The sequence below is a fragment of the Anser anser genome (assembly GCF_964211835.1).
Source record: "Anser anser genome assembly, chromosome: 15".
Taxonomy (NCBI): domain Eukaryota; kingdom Metazoa; phylum Chordata; class Aves; order Anseriformes; family Anatidae; genus Anser; species Anser anser.
Window position 1 is genome coordinate 4,203,280 of NC_139736.1, and position 19,916 is coordinate 4,223,195.

A 19,916-nucleotide genomic window follows, 5' to 3' on the forward strand; every position below is an offset into this window, starting at 1 on the left:
CAAAGGGGAGTAACCAGAAGAGCTGTCACTCGAGTTGCCACCAGCGAGCCAGCACCATGTCTGCCTCCTCCAGCATGCTGCAGTTTCTGGAAGCCGCTGCTCCTGCGAACATGCCCCAAGCACCGCTGCTAGGAGCAGTGCCAGGGCACAGGCTAAGCAAGAAACGTTTCATGAGATGCTTCGTTGAGAGTAACGCTTTTCGCCATCTGAATCAGAACTGAAACACGGGGCTGTGGTTCCATTCAGAAAAATGAAGTTAAGCACGATGGTCTCCCTCTGCTGCGACTACCACCTTTTCTTTTTAAGCTCACAGCTACCGTTAGCACCCCCTGACCCTGACACCCTTCCCTCTGCCACGCCACGCAAGGGGATGGCAGCCACACCATACCCTACGAGGTGGCGGTCACCTCCCCGATCAGTGCCCTGCTCAGATCCAGCAAACGCTGACAGGCAGAGCTCTCACTACAGCACCAAGTGCCGTGGTGAAACAGAACCGTTACTAGCTAAAATTTGACTGAGGAGCCCCACAAAAGCCCTCCTAAGAGGTATTAAAATCCCCAACCAAACCACACACACCAGCCTTTATTCAGTCCCCTCTAACTTCTCTGAAACCAACTCCTCACCAGTTCCGTGCCATTCCCCCAGAAGAACATCATATTATTCCCACGCACAAAGCTCCAAAAGCACGCTGGGTTTCTCAGCTCAAGTGAGAATTTGCCTTCAGTCACCTTTGTTAAGCCATTACCATTTCCAGTTATTTCAAGGTACCTGACTCGATTTCACCACAGGGCAAGACAGATCCTTCTCACCTTTTAATGCAAGATGCAGGGTAAACACCAAAATTTCAGCGTGCAGGTAGTGCATGCAGCTGCCTTCACAGAGAAGTGCCCCAATCACCTCCTGCAGCTAATTTTCCTGGTATTCTGTAATCAGCGAAGGGAAGAACAACGCGCTAGCATCTATGAAAATCACGTTCCCATTAAGTCATAAATCCACTCCCTGTTCCTGCGATACTTTGAAGCAGTCTGAAAGGAGGTGCCTTGGCCAACATGAAAGACTCACTGGGAAAGTTTACCCAAGATCAAACTAAATTTGGTTAGAAGGAGATAAGAGTTTGCTTCACTTACCTAAACACGTATCTAAGCCCTGAAGGTCTGCCCGTGGACAGATGAGCAAACTACCTGACACAAGAGCAACTACCTCAGATTCACACTTCTTCCAAAACAAGGTGCAAATCATTGCTGCGACCACTGCACAACAAGATTTGTTGCTTTGTGATGCTTCGATCTGACCGTGGGGAGCCTGACCACAGGCATACGACGTGTTTCAAAACAACAAAAAAACACAAAACACAAAAAATTCAACTGCATAATGTTTAGAAGGGTTCCTCCTCCACCCAGCCCCTTTCAGTAAGGGAAGCAGCCAAATCAATTTTCTCCGTCTTCTCCAAAGGGAAGGTAGCCCCTTGTTCCCCGATGGCAATAATCAGCAGCAGCATTGTGCTCACAATGATTATTTTGCTGGAACTGCAGCTGTCTGAAGCAGCAAGGTAAGCAAAAGCATGAGTAACAAAACCACCTTTCAATCGCAAGTGAATTATAGTGAATATTATTTTGAAGGGATGTCATGAAACCATACAACAAGCTCAGTACAGCTGTCTTAGCTGTCACAGGAGATTATGTACTACTCACCCCTCCTTTATAACAAACTAATAATATCATCAGCCAACATTTCCTGCTCCCCTCCCCACCGCAGGGATTTATTTTTTTAAAATAACATTTTGGAGCCAACACCAGTAAGAAACCTGCTTTATTGTCTACTTGGCTGGTGCTATCTGGATCCCAAATGAAAAAGTTAATTGCACCAAGACTACAGAAGGAGTTCTGGAGGAGTGAAGACAAATAGGTTTTATTCTCCTAAGTCTAAATACACATTACAAAACAGGCATGCACCTATCACCATGGCAATCTAAAAGTCGTTCTGTCTGTTTTCTTCACATCTCTTTAGGCTAGGGGACACGGGCAGCATAACTGCCAGGTTTTTAAGACTGCCTCGTCCATTTTGGAGGTTACCACAGTCTTAAACCAATGAGGCTTTCAGCATTTGCTATTTCCCTTTCAACTGCACTACTGGTCTGACCAGATTTAACACAGAAATCCTACTGAAGGCTAACCCACAGAGTCCAGAGAAGTATCTGTAACGTGACTGTCAGTAAAATAACCTGCTGCTTTTACAAAGAGAGAACCGAGGGGCCTGGTGAAGCCCCAAATCCACTGCGCCTTGATAAAGGCCACAGGGACGCTTCGGTACATTTGTTCTTCCCGGGATGAACCAACTCAAGCCAAGGATGAGGCAAGATGAGCACATGGCCAGACAGCACCAGTACAAAGAAATAAACTGCAGAGCTCCCTGCAAAAACACCTCTGCTGTTATCCACTGCTGTTTAGTTAGAAGAAAAGCTATAGAAGTCACCATTAGTGTTTTTAACATAACTGCTGGAAAACCGGGATCAGAAAGCATGGGGCTTATCTGCAGATAAAGGAGTACAGCTATCTCCGTAACCACCACAAAGACCGAGCAACCCATTGAAATGTTTGGTCATGGTTATTCTGTAAGGCACGATAGGAGTTTAGATCCAGGAAGACTGGTTTCTAACTTTAAAGTTACCACAAGTTTACAGATCGCTTGCCTTGGATGCTTTGTAACACAGTCACTGTATATTGTCCATACTGTCCTGCTTAACATCACAGATACACAGAGGAGGTGTGCCAGCTGGGACGGATCTGTAATTGCGTGCCCAGGAGTGAGGTCAGGCTTGAAATAAGGAGTTGAATTCAAGAGAGAGCGATCTTAATTCTACTTCAAGAACGTCAGTTTTCTTCTGTTGGGAGCTTTTTCCAGAAAAATGCCAGCAACCACTCCCATTGCCCTGTGACAGCAGATGTCTAACTCAAACCTCACTGTCCCGGTCCTGGCATTAACTGCCTCCCAGCTCTCATGTCTGCACCAGAGCTAGCACCAAACTGCTTTTAGTAAAGGCAAACTCACTGGGAAGCTGTGAGCATTCCTCATATCCAGCCCAGTGGCGTTAGCAGCAACTAGCCTACAGCTCTGCATTACTGGAAGGATTTTCTGTCCTTCCCCACAAGGCAGCCGAGGTGGCTGGAAATGCTCCTCTGGCCACCCTGGGCTCACCGGGATGAGGCCAGCTGGGTGAAATTGTGGCTCGTGTGGACGGCTCACTGGTTCCTTCTTCCCTGAAAACAACCTCCCGAAATGACACCAATTAAGCCGCTCAATCTCATGCAGATCAACTTTAACAACACCTGTCTCTGTTCCTCTGCTGTTCTTCTCCTTTCCCCCCTCTGCCATTCCTTCCCCTTGGCCAGTTCCTCCTAATGTCACCCCCGTGCCAAGAGCACCATCCAAATACCTGTGGAGGTGATATTAATTCTGCTTTTTGTTGGAGGGAACTGCCAGGCAGAGCGGCCCCCTGGCCTTGCCCTCCACGTGGCAGCACCGACACGAAGGAGGCGGAGGGGACGAGAACTGAGGGGAGGAAGGAGGCACCAGCAGCAGTGCTGCAGATTTCTGGCAGATAATTAAAAAACAGAGTACGTAACCACAGACTCAGATTTGAGCATCACATGATCCAAACAGCGCCTTCTCCTCTCAGAGGACGAAATGCAGCTCATTCATTTTGAGAGAAGCTCCGCTCTGTGTCAGGTGCGTCCCATCAGCTACCACGCCAATGCTTTACGGCTGGAAATTTTCAAAAGCTCCTGAAACTGAAAAGTCAATTTTATTTTAAATTCAGCTTAATTATCCCGAACCCAAAGTCAACCAGCTGAGGCAAGACACCAGCGGCATGAACAGAGCCGGGAAGCGTTTTCTGCATCCCGATGAGCGCTTCCCATGTCCCACACCCATGACAATTCTCACAAGGCAGCAGCAGGTCAGGGCTCCAGGAGCGGGTTTTGTCACCTTGAAGGGGCTTCGCACACTGCACGACACGTGCTTTCCAGCACCCTCATGCTTCCAGAGTTTATTCACCCGTTGTCCTTGAGGGAAGCAAGCACATTAAACGGCTGAACAAGGACAGCACGTCAGAAAAAAACAAAATAAAACTGCCACTTTGTCACAGACACGACCTTTTCCTTGGGCTTCACGCTACCGCTTGCTTGGCACCGTACACGGGGTAAGGGATTTTTTCCTTAATGAGAAGGCACCACAGGTTACACTGGGATTTGCCTAACACTTCATATTACCGTGTCTAAAATGAGGTTTCCAACACAGCCAGACAAGATTTCAAATGGGCAAAGAGCGTGTGCGGGCAAGTGTATCTATTTAAAACAAATACTACCAGCAGCATCAGGCAAAACCACAACTTATGAATAGCTATGCCTCTTAAAAGCACCAAGTAAATTAGCTATAATGACTGTTTCTATTGAGCTCAGTTGCACAGGGCTTCCCTTTATGCCATTTCAAGGCTCACAAACGCACCAAGAAACGCTTCCCCATGCAGGCACATTTTGAAACCTTCAGCAAGCCCCTCTGAAAAAAGCCACGTTCGCAGGAAAGTTTGGGCAAACTCCGGGATTCCCCTCCTGGCCAGCACCACGCACGCAGACGGACCTGAACAGATTTTTTTTCTACCTTCAGCCCTCTCCGGCCGCTGCAGACATCCCAGGTGGCTGCTGCCCATCCCAGGGAAACGGAGCCAGGCAGGTGGCGGAGGGGGAGAGGGTAAACACCCCCCGGCGGATCAGGAAGGCTAAAAAGGAAAAGAGATACCAGAAGCCCAACCCCATGAACATCAAAATGCTGTTCTGGTTCACATATATCTTCCTTAAAAGCACGCAGAAAATAGGCTTTTTTTTTTTTTTTTTTTTTGCGGCTCTGACAACTAGATGTTGAAAGCAAAACCTTCAGGAGGGTTTGCACTGAAACACCATGCTGGGCAACTTAAAAAACAATCGTTTTATTCTACACAGCTTCCCTACAATTTCTGATAGGCTCTCTAGCAAACCTTTTAATTGCTGTCAGAGAGCAAACTGATAAAACGAGCAACAACACCGCCAGGAACAATGGCAGTTAATTTTTCAAGTGAGAACGTGCTAGGTTCTTCCACACTGGAGAATTAATAGCGAAGAACCAAGGGCTGTATTTTTATTTGTACATCCCTCACATCTCTTTAATGATGTTCTGATTTTATTCTTTGAAAATTATTTGAGACGTCAGGCACAGCTTTACTTCAACATTCTCCCCTTTGAAGAATAAAGCACAGCACAGGAAAGGGGAAAAAAAAATACAACACAAAACACAAGATACTGCAGTTGCCTTTTTTTTCCTCTCTGTGTAATGAAATAGCACAGCAAGGTCAGGGAATAAATTCAGTGAGTATGAAAACAGAATCTCGTAGAAGAGCAGGGAAGAATATCATGGAAACTGCTGAAAAGGGTGTTTCAATCAGGTGGTGGAGAGCCAGCAGGAGAGGTAGGGGGTTCCCCCTGGAGTCACCACCTTGCCCACGTTATGGATGGGTCTTGTCCAGATCCTACATCCCCAGCATCGTGGGACAGGGCTTACAGCAAAGCTGCTCAATCCACTACCGAAAAAAAAACCTACCAGAAGCTCCTCCAATCTCCTCCAGAATGCTATCAGAGTGCAAAGGGACAAGAATCTGCAGTTTCTGAAAAATAACCTTCCTGAAACTTCTCCAGCAGAAGCCACTCAAGTCAGCTCGTTGTGTCTTTTCATGCCTGCAAAAAAGCTGAAAGATGTCCCTGGAAAAACCATCATTACCACTTGTTTCTGAACTCAGTGGAGCATCTGACTGGATCAATCCACACCTGACTGGATCTGAATTCATCTATACATATAAAAAATAATAATAATTAAAAAAAAATCTATGAACACTTACTTTAAAATTAATCCAGACGTGGGTCTGACAAATATTTCCAGACTGATAATAAATATGCAGGATGATATCAGAAATCAAGAATAAAGCCTTGCTATAGTCAAAAGAATATCCCTACCAGGCTTTTTTAACAAATACCATTAAGGCAGATTATTTTTGGTGCTTGGGCCAGTGACTCTGTTAAAGCCCACCACCAAGACAACCTTGTTAAATACGCACGTCAAAAAAAGATGGGAGTTACTTGATGCCTATCCACGAGGAACGGAGAAACAAAGAGGTGATGCTATAATTGTACCTCAGTCAGTTTCGCATTTCAAAACATTGGAGTCAGCTTCAAAATATGCCATTCACTCCAAATGAGGAGCGCCGGGCACGGGACTCGCTATCGGAAGACGAATTCCTCTTCCCCTCCCAAGCACTCCCATTCCTTTAGAAACCAGCAAGCTGCAGCTCGGTGGCACGGAGCACAGCCAGCCTGCAGCATCTAAAGGTCCAGCCTGGCTGTGATTTTACATCAACTTCAATTAATCTGCAGCATCAACAGTCACAGCGATTGGAGGGTTTTATTTGTATTATTTTCAAGGTCTCTGAAGGTGAGCTCTGGCCCCACTTCTAGCAGCTACAGAGGCTGCTCTGTTCCCCTCAGTACTCCTTACTGTAAACAACTTGGTGTTTCTGAGCAAACTGCTAAGATACAGTGCACTTTTTTCCTGTGTGTGTCAGATGGGAAGCCACGTCTCAACCCACCACCGCCCCGCGTGTCAATTAGAGCCTCCCCTCCTTTACCGGGCCTCTCGGTACAAAGGCAGCGGAGAAAACAACCCTTGCGTTCGTGTGCAAACAGTTACCTGCGGAAAGCATCTAGGTAACTGTCTTTCGGGTCTAAAATTAACCGTAAAGCTGCTGTTTATTTTGAAGTCTGGCAATAAGGAGCTGTTTTAAGCGTCAGAAAGAGCGGCCTGATGAAACCTCAGAACCTGGTGCGAAAGCTTGCCACCGAAGTGGGCTGGCACAAGGTGCAGGCGATGCCTCTGTTTAAACAAGGCTGGCTGCCGGCCCCAGAAAGTTTCTATCAGCGCTGCAGATGGCTGATACGATCTGCAACACACAGCACACCCATTATGTTGTTTTGTTGTGTGTGTGGTTGTATACATGAAAATAACGATAGTTAAGAAACTCCGTGCAACACGCACGAGCCTCTGTGTGCCCGCTGCTGCCGTGATCAGGTATTTTAGCCTGCAGAGGTCTAGATTGTATCTCAGCAATTTCTTTACCAAACACTAAATATCTGATCTTCAGAGAAAATGTAAATTATGTGCAATATTGGGGGGGCACCTCTCTCTTTCATCATCCAGTCTCATAACTGCGAAAGTCCCTTTCCACACTGGGCTGATCAGTAAATTAAATTTCTTACCATATTACCAGTATTTAAAAAAAAAAAAAAGTTTAAAGCCTGAAAGATATCAATATCTGTGATTTTTAAAACAAAGAAACTCTGATGTGCTACATATAGTGTTCCTCAAAAGCTGAACAGCCATTTAACCCCACTGTTTGCCCATAACAAAGAGGCTAGGAAAGGCTGGTTTAGCTCAGAAACGATGGATGGCTTCTTACAAACCTACCTCTTTCTAGCTCTGATGTTTCTCTATTTTCCTTTGAATTTATTTTCCTAAAAAGAGCGCTCGCCTACCAGCCTTCCGTTTTCAACCTCCTTGCCACCCGTACACCAGCACTGCCTCTTAAAGGGTTCGTGCCCAGCTTGGCCATCGCCCCGTTGGCACGTTTTAAAGCCGGATCTCTCTCGTCACCTCGAGAAAGCTCGTGGCCCCCTGCTCGAGAGCAGCGGGGTGATTTCCGTGCCCCGAGCTCAAGAGGAAGGAGCGTCAGCAGCGCACGCGGCCTTAGTTGAGCTCTCAGCACGCCGTGCTGTGCCGGCAGGGATCAGTCCCTCGCCACCGTGCCTTTGAACAGAAGCCTGTCTGATACGCCGCGGCCTCAGACACGTGTGCAATTCCAATAACATCACCCGCGGCTGGAAATAGACGCAGATGTCCAGCCAGCCGCTCCCTCCTCCCAGCCTCCTTTATGTCAATAAATCTTAACCTGGCTGTTTGAGCAATGTTTAATCATAAACAGCTCTGAACGGGCTCCAGAACATAAACAAAGGTGAGTAGGAGCAAAGCGGGGAGCCCAATCCCGAGACGCTGCCGAGGAGCCAGGCAGCAGGGCGCAGGGACTGGGAACTGCAGAGGAATGGGACACGCACCTGGTGTTATCTCAGCCAGCCTTGTGCAACAACGCTAAGCGTGCAGGACGGCTACCACGGGAGCATTTCAAGGATTAAATGCGTTAACAGTCTTGGTTCCCTTAAAGAAAATAATTAAATTGCTCAGAACACCCACTTAGATGTATGAAAATAAACTCCCCTCGTTGATCTCATCCCACTGCCATCTCCAGCACAGTCATCTCGGTTCCCTTCTGTGTTGCCAATCAAGCTAAAATTAACTCCTCTCCTCCTGCTTACCGCACGTGCTAGCGCCGGTGACAGCAGCGCGGGGCAGAAATTGCACCTTGGTTTAGGGAGCAAGGCGTGCTCGGGATTTGCAGGACCTCTCCTGGGATTTTAACCACACCACTCTGAGGGGCTGGACAGCTCTATTCAAATATTTCTGAATACCTTCCAGTCAATATTGGCCTCTTCTGACGGCCATGTGGAAGCGGTTGCTCCCATCCTGCTAAGCCAGGGTCCGGCTCAGAAGAACCAACAGCACGCTTGTCACTCCTGCTTTGACTTTGAAGAGTGGACATCTGCCTTAAGACAGGATTTCCGCAAAGCCTCGGAAGTCTTTTCATTGGCATGGCACTTAGTGAAGTTTGGGGCATCTTCTCAGTACACAGAAATTCACTTTATAGGGGTCTCTCTCCGACAGCATCAGCAATAAATATCTTGTCCTAGCGTTCAGTTTTAGAGCTGATCCATTTTAGAGCCTAATGTGATTTTTCAAATGGGGAAAAAAAAAAGGCCAAATCAAAAATAAAATCCCAACCCTATCAGATAACCACTAAACAAAACTAAAGTACAGATCAAATTGGCAGAAAAATGGAACAGAAGTAAAAAAAAAAAAAAACACACACTGCAAAAATAAATATTCTTCAACTGTGTGCCTGACAGCAGCCAAGGCTTTATGCAACAAAAACAAAAGAGAAAAACCAATACACACCATGATGGCAAGCGAGGTTATTCCACCCTTCCCCATTGCTGCCCTACGAAGTAAATCTGAGCACACAAATGGCTCTGTCTGCATTCTGCTACCACCACCCTTGTCCTCCACGAGCCAGCAGCAAACCCTGCGCCTTCAGACTTAATGGCAGATGCTGCAACAAGCCTTGGGTTCTGAGCAAGTTTGGCTCAGCATTCACTGAGGTCTCAGAGCCATTCCCGCAGGAATTTGCAGGTCCTACGACCGCCCCGGACCTGGGGGTGTACGGGCAAACCACAGCTCCCAGGCCGAGGAGCACCAACGCGCTGCACCTGGCTGCTTCGGCACCCCCGTGCATGAAATTGGGGCAGCAGCGGGCAGCGAGCACCCGGACTGCCAGCTGGTTCGTTTTCGGAGGTGTTGCAGCAACGGCAAGCACCAGTTCTCTAACACACACACACACGCCTGCCTGCAGGGAGTTTCTGCACAGAAAGGACTGCCCGTTCCCCATTCATTCATCACGGGCTGAGTTTTTCCCCCCTCCAAGACAGCCCTCGAGATAAGAGCAGGAGCCTGGCTTCAATTGCACCGCAGCGCAGACCACAAGGGGTGACTCAGCACAGCCCGGCCACGACCAGTACCTCTCATTTCTTCCCTGCTTCTGCGAAACTTGAGAGCCGTTCTGAGCAGCTTTCCAAGCCTCTGCTGCTCACACCGATCTCGGTTAAAATTCAAAAGGTCAATATTAACTATTTTCCTTCTTTGCTCATCTTGGCAGAAACGTTCGGCTAAGTACGTTTCTCCCTCAATCATAAACCACAATTAACACCTACCTCAGTGCCAAAAAAAGCCCCACCTGCACCCACGCTCTGGGGAACTTCCCCGTAACAGCTTCTACAAAGAGTTCTGTTTTCAATAAGAAATTAAGCAGTGCACCGAGAATTAAATATGTAGTGACAGCATGGAACGAGTGGCAGTGCCAGCGCTGGCCTCGACAAGTCGTGCTGGTTATTCATTTCCATACCTAACTCAACACCAAGATTTTTCAAACTTTGCTCAACTGCCGGGGAATTTCCAGCTTGCCGCAGCTCCTGCCCCTTCCACCACAGAAATTTGGCCACGCACAGCACACAGCTCGTGTCCTATCCCCCTTTTCATGCCCCTTCCCAGCTTCCTGGGAAGACCCTTCCTTTATTACTACAGGTTTTTGAGTATTTTTATATCCTGGAGAAGGAGAAGAAACTCCCCATTTGAAAAGATCAGTTCATAAAAAAATCTCTCAATAACCGTCCCGGCGAGGGGCGTTTGTTTCAGCATCTCTGCTGGACACACTAGAGCAGTTTGATTCTCATGTAAATCTCATTTGCGATGCCATCAACTTTCTTCTAATGGGCCATTCATCATCGCAGGGCTTGCTTTCAAGGAGCCAGCTGGTCTCCTTGAAAGGTCTCAGCAGCCACCTAGGAGACTTATTTCCAAAGCTAAGACCTACCTATAAACACATTAGCGAAGGCTGTGCAAAACAAAGTAACCTCAGTAAAGCTCAGGAAAAGATCTTAATTCCCACATACATATGCCAGAAAAAACTTGTGTGTGGGATGTTGCTAACCTTTGAATGCAGTCAGGCTCTCTAAGAGGGCTCTCACACACAGAGCATGACTATGATGTATTTTCCTTTGAGGCTGGTTCAGTTCATTTAGAAAGTGATTTGGAAGGAGCTAATGTACTATTTATGTACATTATAAAAAACGATCCATATGGACTCAGACTTTGCAAAACGTTCACTCAAGTCCGTTCCGCTCCCTCCGAAGACATTTCACAACCCATTCAATGCCCAGTAGAGGAAGCCAGGATTAGCGTTAAAGGCTGCTCCGAGGGTAATTTAGATGTTTTAAAAGCTGGCATCTTTTGGACTCGGAGCCAAATAAGCATTTGGGGCATCACAGAGCATCCCTCACACATATGTCTACAAAGTGACACCCACCTGCAGCCTCCGAAATACTGACATTGGAAATGAAGGTTAGAAGAGGATCCCAGGCACAGCTTGGTAAGACAAAGCCTTCCTACTAAAGAAACAGAAAAGAAATTTATCCTACTGTGGTTTGTTTTAAGGCAAAGGCATACTGGACTGGCTTGGGACAGACCACCTAGCAGGACTCGGCTAAGATGGCAAACAGCAAAAAATAATCCCAAGGGTGTTCAAGCATCTTAAATCCTGACAGCAAATCTGACCGTACTGAGGAGTTTCTTCCCTGAAAAGAGTTTAATCTACTACAGTGAAAGACTTGTGCAAAATGACAGGACATATGTAAGCTGCCACCACAATGGTTTCATTACCTTAAAGCAGGACATTTTAAAGAGTTAACTTGTCATATTACCAGCATACTTTGCTGCACCCCTCCCTCCCTCTGCTTCCCTATAGTGTACAGAGCTAGGGAAACATTTTACTTTGGTGCACGTATCTTACCTGGAAGCTTCACACAAACTTCACAGTCTGTAATACCAGCTTTTTGAGGAAGAGGACTCTATGCCGTTTCTGCTACAGATTATTTTGTCAATTCTCACACTTGCAATACTTTCTGGTGAAGCACAAAGCAAGATGAAAGCGAGAAGAAACCGAATCACGTGGAAAAGAGGATGCACCCACATGCCACCCAGAGACCTCAGATTTAGTATCGCCGTTCATCAAAAAAATTGTCTCCCGAGTTCATTTGAGGCTCAGTTTGCAGCAAAGCGCTGATCTGGGCCACTCGGTTGTAAACAGACCACGTGTAAGTCTGAACTACGTGACTGCACCGATTTCTAACAGCCAGTTTGTATATGCCTTGTTTACACAAAACACACACACACACAAAAAAAATAACCGAGCTAGCAACACGTTTATTGAACCAGTGCACATCAAGAATATTCACCTAAGACCTCCTGTGCCTGAAGAAAACATCAGCACTTGCCTTAATACTCCATAAGGAAAGGCAGCAGCAGCAGCAAAGCATGTGCCAGCCTCTGACTTCCTTCGCAGGTCTTACCAGGGCACTAAACAGTTTCATTACGGCTTGTCTCATTAGCCAGTGTCTAAGGGAGACGTGGTAGAAGAACAGAGATAATGATTATACAGCCAAACGGCCAAGACAGAAGGAGGCAAAGCCACCCAATTGCCAGGCTTGTTGACAGTCAACACCCCTTTACACATGATGGGCTGGCAGCCAAGCCAAGATACACCACCTTACGCAAGCCGTGAAACAATTAAAAAAAAAAAAAGATCAATAAGTAAATAGCAGTTGGCACATCTCCGACACCGAGAGCCTGCCCTCGCTGGTTTGGACTGCGCTCAAACTGAGTACGAAAAGCAAAACCATTTCTGGTCTACCCATCAGGTGGAAACAGCATCTGCTTTCTGTGTCTGGTTCTTTTCTCCTCCCACACCACCAGGATTTTGAGTGTTTAAAGAGTTCAGAGTTCTTGTGCCCTGGAGAGAGGAAAGGCCTTCAGTTGCTCAAGAACAAATCCTTTAGCAAGTGCACAAACTGGCTCTGCAGGGAGTCCGGTCTTGCTTAGTCAAAATGCTGGTGGCTTCCGTCCGTGGCCTTAAGGGAGACAGAAGATTAAAACAGTTTGTGTGGGAAGCCTTCCCAAGGCTCTCTTTAAAGTGGCATGAAGCAGAAAAAAGGGGCATAGCTGTAACATCGCGTTTCAGAGAAGGAAAGGGATGCCTCTTCCACTCTGCTTAGGCCGCAGGTTTTTTGTCTCCCCGATCTGCCCCAGAAGATGGAGTGCATCGTAGGTGCACGTGGAGAGATGCAGGCTCTTCTGCGAGACAGCTCTTAATGCAGGATAAGTGATAATAACACGCTTTAAGTTTCCTTCCACTTACCCTCCTCTACTAATCACGCAGCACGTATTAACAGAACCGAAGACTGTTCAGCTTTGCTCCCTCAGCTAAGGTGGAATTCCCAATTCACTTCTGCATTATTTCTCAGCAACTGTCAAGGTGTCATCAAACAACAGGAAAATTACCTATCTGCTGCGTTGAAAGGCGGGAGAAAAACACCGAAACAAATTGGAGCGCGCACGCATACACAACAAATGACAGCCCGAGAAATTAAACTCCTTTTTGAATCACTAAAAATAGAGTGGGCAAGGGAGGGAAGGGACTATCAATCAAATCTTGCTGAGAGTTGCTGAATATTCAAAGAACAGGCTTCTGACAGAGTGCTCTCCAAAGACTGCTTGAAATTTTTATGATAAGAAATGTACAAGGATGAGAAAAAAGGCGCAGCAGTCTAATGAAGAGCAAAACACACAAGACAGAAGTGGATACAGAGTATTAATTAGGCCATTAAGACCCTTAAATGTCCAATAAAATATGTATTTCATAAAAATTAAGTGCCATGCAAAAGTAATGCACACATGCATTTTATTGAGCTGTTCTGAAGGAACTAAAGACATAAATCACTTGCAAAAAACATTTATGGACAAGAGTGAACAGATGTTAGTAAAACTGCATCTTTATTATGAAAACAGAGAATACACTGCTGCAAAGAAATTTTCACTCATTTACCTAGGCAAGAGATCAGCGCTATGTCTAATTACAGGCAGCCTGAAGTCAGCTGAAGGGGGGAAACTTATAAATACTCGAAAAAAGCTATTCAGTGATTCATATGGAACTAGTCACTGAAGTGAACAAATGCATCAAGACCATAAAATCATTTGTACCCACAATTAGTCAATTAACCAAATAACCTGGAAGTACGTTAAGGTGTCTTGTCATAGCCCACACATTCGGGAGACAAAAGAACTGCTTGAACCTCTTCACCTTACCGATTCCTTCGGACCACGGCCACAAAATGAACCTGTAATTCCTCACACCTCCAGCTCCCTGTATTTCTCGGTCTGCTACATCGGGGCCCACCAGCCGCTTCTGTTTTAAATGTTTTAAACCGACGTGTAAAAGCTACCCAAGCTAACCAGCCAGAAAGCACTGAACCAGCTCTTACAGCGTTTATTGCCTGTCCCAGTTGTGTAAAATCGTCAGATGACAAAGGCCTTAACCACCTAACCCACTCCGGGAAGCACATTCAGCTTTCTTCTTCGTTTGTTTCGTGTTGCTCCCCCTTTAAGCAGGAACCCAGAAGCAGATATCCCAGCCGTAATCCTGCAGCCTTGGGAAACCCTTCAGGGGTTGATGCACGGAGCAAAGCCAGCTGGAGGTAAGTGTCAGATCGCAGACAGGCACCAAATCCCTTACCAGCACCAAGCAGCCCACGTCCTCCTTGTTCCCCCAGTGCCAGAGCACGGCTCCCCCAAAGCACACTGCGACCTCCCAGCTCCAGCCCCCAGGAGCTGCAGAAACTCGGGTCGATGGCAGACACCAAGTACTACACGTGGGCCAGGAAGAAGAGTTTATTTGTATGTCATGAGTAGTAAATTCAAGTAGTTTCCTGTTCTTTACCAACATCCTGTTGCCACATCTACTCCTCCAGGAAACTGCAACACCGAGCAAGAGAATTTGGCGTCGCACACAACAGCTCGGACGCCAAATGGCTATCGGAGCGCAGTTACTGGGAGCTTGCTTACAAAGGAAACAACCGCGTCAGGCTGGTCCTCATCTGTACTTTCAGTTCGTTGGTGGAAGGCTGTGTCCCATTTTCTGAAATTAAAAAAGATTAAAAAAAAAAAGGTTCTTCTGATCTGTTGCCTGAAGTCAAAACAGGAACCCTGCAGCGGGGATGCTCACGCAACTGGCACCAAAATAACTAAGATGTGAATTACTAAAGATCTCATGATTTTTATTCCAGCGTTTGTAAGAGCAAAACCTCTTACACTCATTCATCCCCTAGACTTCTGTACACAGACTGCAACTGGAAGCATCCCCCAGTCAGCTGAGCACAGAAGTCATGACTGAGAGGTTGCGAACACAGAAGTTACACCAGCACAACTCGAATCCACATTACAGCCTCAGCCTTCACAGCTGAGATCTGCACAAGAATGCACAAGACAAGCGCGGCGTGTTCTGGTTAGATTAATCTTTTCATCATCAACACATCAGCTAAACTGAACCGAGCTTGGTTTAAAGGAATCCCTCAGAGAGCAGACACCGAGTTTTGCATGGCGTTAGTTTACATTCGCAGCCTGACTTCCAGCACAGCTATTTTTGAATCAACAAATCGAGCACCAGCCTCACTTAATGAGAAACTTTCCTTAAACATTTAATATAACCCATGACAAATTGAGGCGCGTAGCTAGGAATTATTACTCGACATAAATTCCGTAATTAAAATAAAGCAGCCCTTTATCACAGCCTTGCTGCGCAACAAAAAAAACCTGTTCGGTCTTTGAAATCAGAGCATGAGAAACGTCAGATAAAGAACTAAGACAGCAAACCTTTTAAGAATTTCTAGCAAGAGCAAAACCGCCATCCACTAGCTGCAGCAAAGCATTTCAAACAAAGGAAAGAAATCGTTGTAAATGCAGATTACGCAATCTTTAAGAAGCAAAACTGCACGAGGAGCTAACAGAGTCAACAGACACACGCAGCATTTCAGAAACGAGCAGCTCTGCAGTCGTGGTTATGTGGTCAAAGCACTTCCTTAGCACGCGTACGCAGGGCTCGCAGTTCCCTCCGAGCTGTAAGGATACCCACACTCGCACCCACCGTGATGGCATCGTCCTAACCACAAGAATAGAGGCCGAGTGGTTAGTGAGGTCATCAAAACACTGACACGCCGTGCACATCTCCATTTTTCTAGATCGGGTCAATTTTTATTTGAGCCAGAGCCTCGGGTTCCTGGCTAACAGCCTGCCCCGTCTCCCTCAGGAAGGGGAATGGGAAGACTGCTGGATCCAGCTCTCATTTTTGGGTTCCCGGACCCCAACTGCAGCGACACCGCTGCTGCCCGCAGCATTTGGTGGGCTCAGCACCTCGATATCTGCTTGGAGCACTGCACTATTTATTTTTGTCAAGTTTATTAAGTGCCTAGCAAAATGCCATTATAAATAGAGCAGCATGCTCTTCGCATGCAGAGTAAGTTTTCAATTTATAATGGGGCTCGTACACATAATAGATTTTATTTTTTAACTCCACGGTTTAATTTTATACATCCACATATTTACTCCCCTCGTATTTTACACTCCGACTAAAAAATAAAATAAAAAAAATACTCCATTCACCCTTTCCTAAATGCTAAAAGAATTTCAGGTTTTAAAACTTTTTCACGCTTCTAAATCTCATGCTGAAAATATCAGCTTACACTGAAAAACACCAACTTTCAGCTCCATTAACAGCTCTACTGCAAAGCTACAGAACGGGCACAAAAGCAATAAGCAAATATCCCATGAAACGCTCGCAGACAAGCACCATTTTCCAATCTATTGAGCTCCCAGTTCAGAAAGCTCAAGTGCTATTATCGGGCTACGCTCGATCAACATTTGCAGTTTTTAGTCAATAGGACTTTTGTACTTCGGAGCATTTGAAAACCTGACCCATAGCTGCTTAAAATTCAGGTTAGCAAGCTTAAACTTTCAACTTCTGTTTCAGTTCCTTCGCTTCTAGGGGTGGAGAAACGCTTATTTTAGTTATTGGAAGTCTCTAACTTGTTACTGTCACTTCTTTTAAAAATTGAGTCATTTCTGAAGATTACAAAGAAAAATTTAATAATCCAATGTTGACCTGATCCTGCAAACACCTGATTACATGGTAAATCTGAAGCCGTACCAAACAGGACTGTAGCGTTACCATTAAATAATATTCAGAGAAAAGCTATAGTTTGAATTGTAAAGTCTGCGCACTAAGATCTATCTTTATTTTTTCCCCTCCTATTTTTTGACAATATTATTGTCCTCAGCAGGAAAAATTACTCCAGCCAGTGAGTCCAGCTGTATCTCAAGTTTTTGCTTGTACCAATAGTTTAAAAATCTAGCGCTTACCCTAAGCAATAGTCTTGATTTTTTTTTTTAATATAAAAACCACAAACATTTTTCTAGAGATTTCCAGCCCCCACTAGTATAGCTAAAAGGAGTTTCTAGCGATCCTTAATTTTACTTAAAGCACTTATTCTCAGTGTAAGTACTTCCATGATTTCATCTTGATTTATTTGTAACGCCTGCTGTAGTGCGACACTCGTGTTCATTAAACAGATTAAGGGGGCTTTGGCGGGACTGCGGGCCCTCCACTCTTCTACCCACTTTGTTTCTAACTGTCATTAACCTCGAGGAAATGCCCTTCTTGTTGGTCGTTACTGTTTAATTACACTTCACGGTTATGTCATCACATCTGTGAAATATAATCTTCCACAACAACACAGCTGTGCAACACGACACTCCTGCCCGGCAGTGAAATTCTGCTCCCAGATTATTACACGTACACACCGAGGGGATGGAGGAAGCGATACGAAACTTTTCCAAGGCCCTTGATTTTGAACGGGTCTATTGTTTTAGGAGGTACAGAGAGTCTTCAGAAAGAAACATCTCAGAACTCTTCCTCTTTCTTCCCTTCCCCACTCCTCCCTGCAAAATCTTCTGCAAATTTTAGGAATAATTACTTCTAGACTCAGGAGAGGGCTGACAACACAGAAATGTTTATACGGAGTGAGTGAAATGGGAAGAAACCTCAGAAACAGAATTTGCGAGTCCAGGACTTATTTTTTACAGTATGAATTACATCTGAAAGACGTTTTTTCCGTGGAATCCTCTGCTTCCATTCATGATCTCGTGATCCACAATCATCTCCTTTGCTTGTAATATCAAAGCAATGACTGTACTCATAGAAAAGAAATTGGACTTGGTATATTTTTTGCTGTCCTTTACTAGAAGGTGAAAAAAAAGGGGACAACTATTCAAACAAGCATTTCTTCAAAGTTTACCAGCAAGCATTCCCCACATCACAAGGGGCTCCCATCTAAATCACTGCGTGGAGCAGCCATTAATTTCTAAAATTTAATATAAACTGTACATTCTACGGGCAGATGGAGATATGTGGCTGTACCAAACAGGACTGTAATGGTACCAGAAAATGATACTCAGAAAAAAAAAGTGTAGCTTGAATTGTAAAGTCGGTGTACTGAGACCTATCTTTATTTTTACTCCTCCTATCTTTGACAATATTAGTAGGCTAGCAACAGGCATACGGGCTTCTCTGCAGAAAAGAAATGGCAGCGACCAGTGCTTTGTTTTGCTTGTGTGGTGGGTGTGTGTTTGTGGGGGCAGCGAGGGTGTGACTGGGAGGGAGTTGTCCGATTTTTCAAACACGGGGATAATAGTGGACAGGAGAATAGGTTTAAGCCTCAATAGAAGCTGTGTATTACAAGTTTTGATAGGACTTTTTTTTTTTTTACCCTGGTCTTGATTACAAACCCTTGCCCGGCCAGGAAAAGAAAAGGAGTTGTTTACCTGCTAGAAGCAAGGGGGCAAATTCCTTTAGATTGATGCAAAACATTTTCCTACTCCAGAACTCAGAGAGGGAGGAGCATGGAGTTTATTTATGTAGCTCAAACAGTGACCAAGCAAAGAGGATGGCTTACTGAGCAGCGTTCCTAACTGCACGTTGAACTCCTCCCTCTGAAGTGATGAAGAAGGAAAATTGCCATTCCCACACCAGAAGTCGTGAGCAAATGGAAGTGGGGGGAATAAGCAACCCATTTGCTGCCTGAGAGAGTTTTTGAGCACAATGCTTATGATTAACCAAACGAAGAAACAGAACGACAGGGAGAAGAGAGCTTGCACAAATAAACCCAGGACCAGAGGGAGCAAAACAACAGAACTGCCCTGGGCTTTGGGTGGTCTTGTTTTACAAAGCGAGATTAATTAAACAGACACTAAAGGACATCTCTTTTAGAAAATGAAACACGTTACAAACCAAAACGCCTCAGAGAGCGAGCAGCTAGGGAGTTATAACTAAATTACTAAGTACAAAATGAAGCAGCCTGCAGAGGAAATGAGTAATTAAAAAACCCTCCCCTGAGCAACACGCTGGCGAGAGAGGGATAACTCCAGGACCCTTGCGCTGGAGGTGAGCGGTACCAAAGCCAAACGCTGCCAGCTGAAAACAGATGTTTTACACAAGCAACAAAAGGCACAGAAATATCGCTCCCCGCCTTTAAGGGGGGTTCACTCGGGGATCACAGCAGACACAGCCTGCCCAGCGGGACCTGAAGAGATGCACGCAGGAATTACATCACCCACCGCCGCCACGCTGCCACCTCCGGGGTGAAGCGCTGCAGTAGTTGGACAGTGCTCAGCAACCGTAAACAGGATTTTCGGAGGAAGAAATAGATCGGCGTCGACCTCATCCTTCTTTCCGCGCTTTCCCCCAACAAGAAAGCTTATCTAAAAACGTAACGCGGACAACAACAACCTCGCTGCTAACACCAAAGCCACCCCTGCAGCCTCCTCTGTAACCAAAGGAAAGGTACCCGAGGTAGCTGCTCTCCGGGGGTCCCGGTGGGCAGCACCACCCTTGGCCACCATCCCTGCGGGACGGGACACTCCCTGTTTCTCTGTTGCCCCGTAGAGACACGGAGAACAACATGCGACTTGCCAACCCTAAAATAAGCACTCAGGCGAAGTGGTTTTCCAACTTTTTCCACTAGAACTTTTCCAGGGAAGACAAACCCTGGGCGTAGCAAGTTTTAGCCCGCTGGTGAGAGCCCTCTCTCGTTTATCTTCTGGGAGGCCCGTAAGGGCCACCGGTTGAACGTGAGCCTGGTGGCAGGCAGAACCACCACGGGGACAGCCGGCGGAGAGGCACCCTACGACAACGGGGTCATGCTTCGTCCCCAGACGTGGTTCCCTCCGAGCGATGT

The 19,916-nt window shown here is 46.0% G+C and overlaps 1 protein-coding gene across 3 annotated transcripts in view; it reads right to left on the reverse strand.

The window, feature by feature from the left end:
* FOXK1 (forkhead box K1) overlaps nucleotides 1-19,916 on the reverse strand; it is a 50,847-nt gene that overhangs the window by 25,597 nt on the left and 5,334 nt on the right. The gene's annotated exons all lie outside the window — the stretch shown is intronic.